The sequence below is a fragment of the Corvus brachyrhynchos genome, unplaced genomic scaffold (genome assembly GCF_000691975.1).
Source record: "Corvus brachyrhynchos isolate BGI_N302 unplaced genomic scaffold, ASM69197v1 scaffold101, whole genome shotgun sequence".
NCBI lineage: Eukaryota > Metazoa > Chordata > Aves > Passeriformes > Corvidae > Corvus > Corvus brachyrhynchos.
In genome coordinates this window covers 19,102,089-19,111,271 of record NW_008237239.1, presented here as the reverse complement: position 1 = coordinate 19,111,271, position 9,183 = coordinate 19,102,089, and the positions used below count along the sequence as shown (strand labels likewise).

At 37.5% G+C, this 9,183-nt stretch overlaps 1 long non-coding RNA gene across 1 annotated transcript; it reads right to left on the bottom strand.

Moving 5' to 3' along the window:
* Nucleotides 1-481: 481 nt before the first annotated feature.
* LOC108445540 lies at nucleotides 482-5,975 on the bottom strand. The gene is made up of 3 exons (XR_001860424.1): nucleotides 5,854-5,975; nucleotides 1,604-1,688; nucleotides 482-1,066 (listed from the first exon to the last, which is right to left on the bottom strand). It is a non-coding gene; the product is annotated as an uncharacterized LOC108445540 (long non-coding RNA).
* Between the last annotated feature and the right edge of the window lie 3,208 nt (nucleotides 5,976-9,183).

Sequence of the window (9,183 nt, the reverse complement as noted above, 5' to 3'; positions counted from 1 at the left end):
GATAAGGTGTTCCAGGTGTTAGTAACCCTCATTGCTAGACACATGCAACTAATTTCTAATCTGTATTTTTATTGTTTGGGTCGTGGTCATCTGCTATGAGATACATTTCAAGACTTGTTAAGTTTTATGTGGGAAAAAAAGTATAGATTACAGTGCTCAGCCCTGTAATGAAATGAACTATGTCTTTGGAACTTCGCTCACAAATCCCATTTTCTTTGACATAAAGGAGAGGAAAACTTTGGCACATATTTCTTACTTATTTCATGTGGGGTATGCCCAGCCCCTGCCATGGAGAGAGGCCTGCTGAGATAAGGAGAGTGCTTAACCTCCAGCGAGACTCGCCTGGGAAGGCAACCACTTTTCAGTTACGGCGAGAAGACAGACCCAGAATATTCTGGGAGACCCTATGCAGATCCTCTGTAACCCATTGGCCTTTACCCTCTGACACCCACCCCCTGTATCCCTATGAGATCTAGCCCTCTGCCCCTGTGAGACCAGAGAGAGCTCATCCCTGGCCTCCCCTTTGCCAGACTAATAAAGCTACTTTGTGTGGGACAGCTACACGGGCCTCTCGTCTCTCTCTGGTCTGGCCTGGAGGCTGCCCTGCAGAGCTGAGCTGGAATCACGAGCTGACAATCACTAAAGAGCTGACAGCCCTCCAGCCAGCAGCCTCAGGAAGATGATTCCTCATGGGACCATCTCTCCGGACCGGTCACAGCTTCCTCGGTCAGAGCTACTGACGCCTCACCAGCTGCATCAATTTCACATTTAGAGAGAGGATCATACTGTCTGCTCTGTTCTTGCCCACATATATGAGTTTAATTCACTGCCCCAGTTATAACACTGGAATACAAGCACATGTTCAATTGTTATTGCCACTATTTTGGACAACTTCACAGCACCAAATTCTTCCAACAATTTGTAAACTGAGTTTATCTAAATTTCAGGCCACAGGAAACAAAGAACTCCAGCACCACAAAGACCAGAATTCATCCATTCCAAGAGCCATAAGGGGCTGGTTTGGAGCAGCACTTGAGCAAGAAGGAGTCAGGGTATCAGCTTCTTCCTGGAGAGAGAATAAGAATGCCATTTTGACTTAATTATGACCTGCTGCAGTAATGGAGAATTTTCCAGTGGGAAGAAAATCTTAATCCCCTGTCAGTTACTCCTCCAGCATTAGAAAAGCAGTGTGATACAGCCCAGATGTCCTGCAAAAAATTTGCTGAGGGGCATGTGGCAGAAAAGCACAACTGCTGAGATTTTGAGTCAGTCCATCCAGCCCTTCATTTTTCTGCAACCTTTATATCTATAACCCATTAGTCCTGTCATATCTGGAGGACTCAGCATGAACCTGAATTTCTTCATTCATATCAGTGGAGTGCTAACCTTGGCAACATTAATCAAAATTAATGCTGGTACATCCACTACTGCTAAACAATACAATAAAGAGATGAACAGTCTTCTACAGGAAGCTTCAGCATCCTCTGAGGTAATGGTCTTGGTTTCCAAGTGATGTTTTGTTTTCAGATACCGTGTAGAATTAACTCCCACTACTACAGCTCTGAGGTAATACCTACTATTTTAATATTTATGCTAAAATTACCTCTGTCATGTGGTTTGCATGATGTCTCTGAGGGCTGTCCTTTTTCTAGAGAGATATGAACTTGAGGTTTCAGATGCTCTTTGGCCTGTAACATTAATAATAATAATAATAATAATAATAAAGAATCTGTTTTGGAAGTTAGCCACATTTAATTACAAAAAGAGAAAAATAAATAAATTATATCCTACCAAGGTTTTCAGCATTTTCTGTCTGCATTCTGTCTAGAATTAAAGGTAAAATACCTTTCTCTGTGAGATTCTGGCATTTCTTTCTTCAGTTTCTGTGACTTCTAAGGAAAATTGAGCTAATAATTAATCAAATATAGAAAATGATATTTGGAATTTTCCTGATTTCAGAATAAGTTGCATGTAACTTCTGGACAAACATTTCTCCTTTGCCCAATCAAAGTCATTCTAGTTTTTATTCCTATATCTATATATGTATGTATATCTATATATAGATAGATACATATACATATACATATATATATGATTTTTAATTATTTTATTGACAAAAAAATAACTGTAAAAAATCCTGAAAAATAATTTTGGAACAAAAGGTCATATATTTAAACATAAATCTAAGAAGAGTAAATGTTTAACACCTCTCAACTCCCACCCTACTAGTAAAATGGCCAGCAAATAAGTTATCATTTAAAATATCATTTGTAAAACTACACTCCTACAAATGCAAAAATACTCAGTAGTTAATATTTTTCCAGATACTTTGAAGTTAGATCTGTTAAAAGGCAATAAGGAACAATCCTCATAACAATAGGTAAAAACAGTTACATTTTTCAGCCTAGATGTAGGCCTCAGCAGTGTTCCTTGTTTATCTGGACAGTGTTTAATTACCTGGAAGGACAAAATACACACAGCAGGGCTGATCAGTGGCAGAGAGTCACAGAGCTGCACAAAGAGAGCTGCAGCAGGGAAGTGCACCAAGGAGACAAATATGCTGAGGAGGGAACTTCAGTGTGCCAATAATTGGCTCTCAGAAAAATTTTCTACCTTTTACTTAGTAGTAAAAATATGAAAAAATGTCTCCCTGGTTCTGGTGTGTTTGTAATTTACACCCTTTTTTTGCAGGGAAGCAGGCCCCCCAATAAGTAAAGTCTATCAAACCACGGGAAACAAAGGCAGCTAAATGCCTCCAAGCTGAACCAGCACGTTTCCACACTGCCTGTAGATATCCCCCCAAACAGCTACAAAATCAGCACCTGACATATTTCCTGACATGGCAAACTAATGCCAAAAGAAGCACAGCTGGCTGATTTCTGGAGTGGAAAGGCGTGCAAGTCATTTTGGGCAACAAGAGAAGTGCAGCCTAAAATCCTACTGCTCTGTGTACAGCAAGGAGACAGGACTGGCACAGGAACCATGAGGATAGTTCAGATTCTGTTGGAATACCCTTGAAAACCAAATTCAGTGCCTGGCCTGTGCCAGCAAAGTCCTCACAGATGATCTGGTGTGTAATATATTGTTTGACAGGCTTATGAATCAGCAGATGACTGACAAGGAGAGCTGCCAAATGGGTAATTACATCAGGCTTTGTAATATTAACTAAAAAGCAGGGAAAAATGAAGCCTGAGAGAAGTAATTTATAACTTTTATCACTTGTCATGCAGAATCTATTAATTGCAGTGCCAGAATGTATATTATTTTGCTATAAAATGCTATAAAGATCAGTGTTAACTGCTGCTGGAGAGCAGTGGTAGTTTGTCCTCCACTTAACCTTTCTCCTAAGCCCCTGTCAAACAGATTCCAGCCTGGTACAAAACATTACCTGCAGAACATCTCCCAGGTCATGGGTATGGGAATTGCTGTCCTGCTTTGCCACATGACTTGATGGGTTCTATGGATGGCAGAGTGTGGGTGCAACTAGACCTGAGTACCAGAAAAACCTGAGCTGTGCATGGTAACTCCTGATTCCTTACAAAAATGTCATTGTGCAAACAGCCTGGATTTTGTTCAAGATAGTCCTGCCAGCAACACTATCAGCACAGGAACTGAAGATTTATCAGAGCCTTGGACTAGCAGACAATGGCCTCCACTTGAAAAATAATCATGGATGCATAAGTATAAAAAATTTCACTCTCCAGCCCAGGGTCTATTCAAGTACCACAGTTCCTATTGTTGAACTGAAATGATTTTTTCTTTTTTCCCCAGCCCATGCATATGACCCTCTATGCATGTCTTAAGTGGCCAAGTCTGGTAACCAAAAAAAAACTCCATCACATTAGTTAATCAAATCCAGTTGTTCTAGTTTTTCATGCCAAAATTATAATTCCCACATCCCACCCTAATGTTTGATTTGATTTAGAAACATAAGCACCTTAATTCAGCTCTAGTCCATGGTAAATATTGAAGGAACATAATACTTTAGAAAAGGCCTTTTGTTCAGTTCAGCTTTCTATTATAGTTACAAATTTTTGAGCAGAAACATGGCTTTTGAAGACTAATTTTCATTAAGTTTTACTAGTAAGAAATATGCCTTTACAGGGGAAATAAAAGTAGAATAAAACCAAAGCTATGACAGGGAGAAATGGTAGTGTGAGTGCAAGAAAAGATGACAAACAGTTAGTGATGTTTACAAAAAAACAGCTGTTTCTGCTTTTAGAGGAAGAAAGAGGTGCAGCACTTAGTGCTGGGATTGTACTGGTTAATGTATTTCCATGTCTGTGTGCACTTGTATTTCATGATCTGCTAAAAATACTCTAATTAAAGCTGTTGACCTAGAATGAAGTAAACTGAGCAATAAATAGAGCCCATCTAAATCAGAAATTAGAATGCAGAGTTGCTACACAGAGTTTCTTAATTCAGTGAGCATGGCAAAAAGCATAATATAAAAAATAAAACCCTTTGTAAATTATCAGTGTAGTCACATTCTCACAAGTAAGGTATCTCTAGAACAACAAAAGAAACCCCAAAAATCCCAAACAAACAACAAAAAAACCCACCACAAAAAAACCCCCAAAACAACTGGATCTGATTCTGCAGAATTTTTCTCCCAAGTATCCCAACTGATACTGAAGTCATCAAGATTACTCATGAAAATAAAAATTTTGTCTTAAGTCTTGGTCCTTTGGAAAAAAATGCCTTCACATCATCTACCTATTACCAGGCTTACAGGGAAGCAAATACTGAACCTATGACTACGTCCAAAAAACATCAACTGAATGAACTAAAAAATTATTGCTGTACAGGAAAAGAAGGTGGGAGTAGAAGATAGGTGTTTCACTCCACACTGCACAGCCCAGTTTAGATAACTAGAAATAAAATAAGCAGTGTTTTATAGGAAAAAAATGATACCTAGTTGTAGCCAGGGCAGAAGAAATTAAGTTATGAGTAGCTACTGCTGGGGAAGAAAACATGATCAGCAGGATTTGTGGCAAACATTCACAGGGTTGTAGTCCTCAAACAAAAGATGCCAATGGCAGGAGGAAAAAATGAAAAGAAAAAGCTGTATATTGCATCTTTTCCAGATTTCTCGTATGCATTTGTCTCCTTTTGCGCAGGATTGTTTTCTGCTCTGGGCAAAACTGTGAATGCATAATCCACTTGATCTGCCTGACCACACAAGAGTCTGGAGTATTGGTAAAATAATCTGAAATGGAAGCTCAGTGTGCTGCATGGTGTGTCGCTTTGTGACTCTAAGTCACAAGGATGGGTTTATTACTCTTTTTGATGACCAAAGACAAAATAACTTTTTAATGAAAAAAGAAGACATTTACATCTTTAAAAATTACTGCTTATATATAAAGTTTACTTTTTAATGTGTATATATATACACACACACATGCAAACTCTTTTCATCTGTTCATGTGCATAAATGAATGAACAGCACCGTTTTCTTCTTGATATACTAGAAGGAAAGTTTTGTAAAATTTAGATGGATTGACAAAATTAGTGCCTTTTCAACAGCCTCAGTTTTTGTAAGATAAACATTGATCTTCTTCAGGAAGTCATTGTAGTGATTTCTTTTTCTTTGTTTTAAGGTCTACAGTGTTACCTCTGGAACAGTAATAATGGAGCAAGATGAGAAGATTCCTTGCTCTGATCCTTCTCCTAAAATGGAGGCTTGTTGTCAGCAATCTGTAGTTGTAAAAAGCTATAGTCAACAAATAAAAACTTAAAGTCTTTCAGCAAATATTTTTTCCTTTATTTCATGCTACTAATTAAAAAACAAACAAACAAACAAAGACGATTTTTATAACTCAAATTCCATGAAATAGCAAATCAAGATATTACCTGCTCTGGACAATCTTTAAAGATATGACAATGGGTTTCAGTATCAGGTGTCCCTTTGCCATAGATGGGAGTTGTGCTGTTTTGAAATCTTCTGGCTCGTCTTGAACCAAGGCAGCCACTTGAAAAATAAATCGAGACCATTAGTGGGATAAATAGGCATAAACACTCAGAGCATGTGATCTATTCCTGAGTACGCTTGAATTCCTTTGGTGAATACATGTAACTACCCAGTCCTACTCTACAGAGGTTAGAGTGGAATGCTCTCTGCCTACCCTGACAATGTTGGGGTTTTTTTTCCTCTTGTTTAAATGGAATCTTCTGCATTTCAATTTGTATCTATTGCTTCCTGTCCTTCGCAGCTGGACTATCTCATATTTCAAAAGCATTTTACGATCTCAGTCCTAAATGTACTTATAGCCAGCTTTATAAAAATTTTCTGTGTGCAAACACAGTCTCAGATTAAATAGCTCCCAGCCTGGTATTTCCCTTGACATATTTATCAAGTACAATCATATCCCTCCTTCCATCTGTGTTTTGCTAAACCAAACAAGCCGAGCTTGTTTACTCTCTCGCATGATATTCTTTCCTTTCTCTGATCATTCTGCTGTTCTTTGTCTGCTTCAGTGTGTATTAATAGTTCTCTAACACAAACAGCCAAAATTCCACATAATGCTGAATGAATCTGCAGTGCAGGATGGTACTAACACTTCACCTTTTCTAAGAGGATATTGGCTTGTGTGTTTACAAGTGCAAAACATTAATAATATTAAAATTAATAGTATCCATATTCTCCATCCTAAACTCTATAACCACTCTCAATCAGATTAGATGATCAGCAAGTTCTGTTGTGCTAAACAAAACATAAAAAGCAAGGCCATTAAACCTGTTTTTCTAGACTGCGGAATTGTATTCTATTCTACATTTATCTTTGCATCTTATTTTCTTTTACCTATTGTTCTAAAATAAAAATACTGGGGCAATACTAACAGATCTGTGATTTTTCTAGATTACACTTTTTCCTGTTATTTTCTTAATAATACTTGGCCTCCTGCAGATTCCAAAATGGAAAAATTTGAAGAAGATTTGTACTTACTTCTATCCAGCATGACTATTACTTTTCCGTGACTGATTCTGACACTGTAGAATAAAGGTCCTACTTTATTATTTTGTTTAATGATATATTCAGCATTCTAGAAACATCCCAATGAAAATTAAACATCAGGCAGCTTATGCTTTTGTCTACAACTCTTTGAACCACCCTACAAAACCATCAGATGGTTGAATGACAAGGACAATTTTCAAAAGAATAGAATCTCCCATGTGCTCCAAATCCCTCCTGCCCACAGCAATTGTGTGTCACCTCCCCAGCGTGTGAATTCCAGCAGAATATTGTGAATGCCACATTTCCTTCCCTGCTGGGGATGGCTGCTGTGAAACATCATTTTGAATCATGGCTAATCACTACCTGCTTGACCACCACAACTGTGTTATATAGCTACCAGATGGCAGCTACACAACGTACACCCTGGAAGTTTTTCTCTACCTGCTTATTAGTGCTGTATTCTCCAGGAAAATAAAAAAAAATGTATTTGGATCCTGTCATTCATCTGCATTTTACTTTACTTCTAACAGAAGGTTAACACACAACAGACAGACTTAGGACTGTGCACTTTATTTCCTTATTAAAATATTGGGCATTTTCTTGCGTTTAACTAGTTTTTTGCAGAGAATATAGTACATTATAAAAACAGGTAAAGAGGGTACCACTAATAGTCAAATGCAATGTATGGGTTTTTACACACCGTGGCTGAGAATTTCCTTTCTGTGTAGAGCAGTTAAGGTGTTAAATGACGCTCAAATATATACATTGTGAGACTTTTCACTGCCTAGCACAAGTCTTGAAAATAAGAATCTAGAGTTTCTTCCAGAACAGAAGGCAGTGATGGTCTCAGCAAAGTGCAATGAATGTGCAAACAGCAAAGACCAGGGTCATCCCTTCTCAATTTGCCTTTAGAAGAGATGACTTACCATCCTGAAGAGCTTTCGAAAATTATGGAGCTGTGATGTTTGATTAGGCCCTTTCTTATCCATAGTCAAGTGGGATGCTGTGGCATTCTCACATCGAAACAAAATACACCAGACTTATGTTGTCTTACTTACAGGCCACTACGTTGTTTTCCACTTGAGAAAATACTTGACAACAATGGAAATCTAAGAATAAATAAAATTTTGGGTGCCCTGATTTAAAGCTGGGTGCCTTTGACTTCCTGTGAAAACATGGAATGAATGTAAACCAGTTTCTGGAGAAACTCAGGGTAAATATTTGTCATAGTCTTCATTTGTCATGTCTTTATGGGAATGAAGTACTTGGAAGAGTTTTTCTGAATAATGCGTGTGCATCCAGGCACACACTGAAGCTTTAACATGAAATGTAGGAATAGATGATCATTAATCCTGCATTTTTCATAATTTCCCTTCCTCATTGAGCCCAATGCTCCTTAGATCAGTCTGCATCTTACCAGTTTCTCAGATCTTTCAAACAGCTATGACATAACTATTCATTTTTAATTCCACCCCCATTAGACAGAGAACTTTCAGAAACAAAGTTACCTTTGTTAAAACACACATATTATATCAAAAGGGCTGTAGAGAAGTATTTATTTACTGCTCTCAGTACTTTAAAAAAACCCCAAGGAGTTAACCATGAACAGAGAAGACTACTGAGGCTTTCCTTCAGTATCAAGACAGGGACATATTCAATGCTATAAGCAGCAATTAATCCATTAAATACTTTTTTAAAATTTATTCAAGGTGAACGTGACCTGTGTGAGCAACATGAATGAAGCCATATTTCTGGAAGTATTTAATTCATGGCAATATTGATGGGTAAGCATTTGAAAGTGAACTGTACTGAACTGAACATAGGCAGGAAAGCCAGAGATTAAAAGTTTGGAGGATTTTTTTTCTGCTTGTCAGTACCAGTATTTGACAATGTTTTACTAGTGATTTTACAGTAACGGTAATAATAATTTTATGCAAAGAGAATAGATAAAATGTAACTGTTACATACAGAATTTATGTACATATATATTTTTACATTTTATATGTATGTGTATATATATACATGAAAATAGATTTCAAACATGGAATAAGCTTCCATCTAGTATAAGGGTGACTTCTTGCTTATTAATATTTCAAAATAAGCCTCAAAATCTATGTCCATGACCCTGGCACAAGGCAGGTATTAATGGAATGTGTTGATTTCACAGCTATTGGGAGGCATCATGAGTACAGTAAAAGGACAAATGTTGGCAACAGAAATAGCAAGAA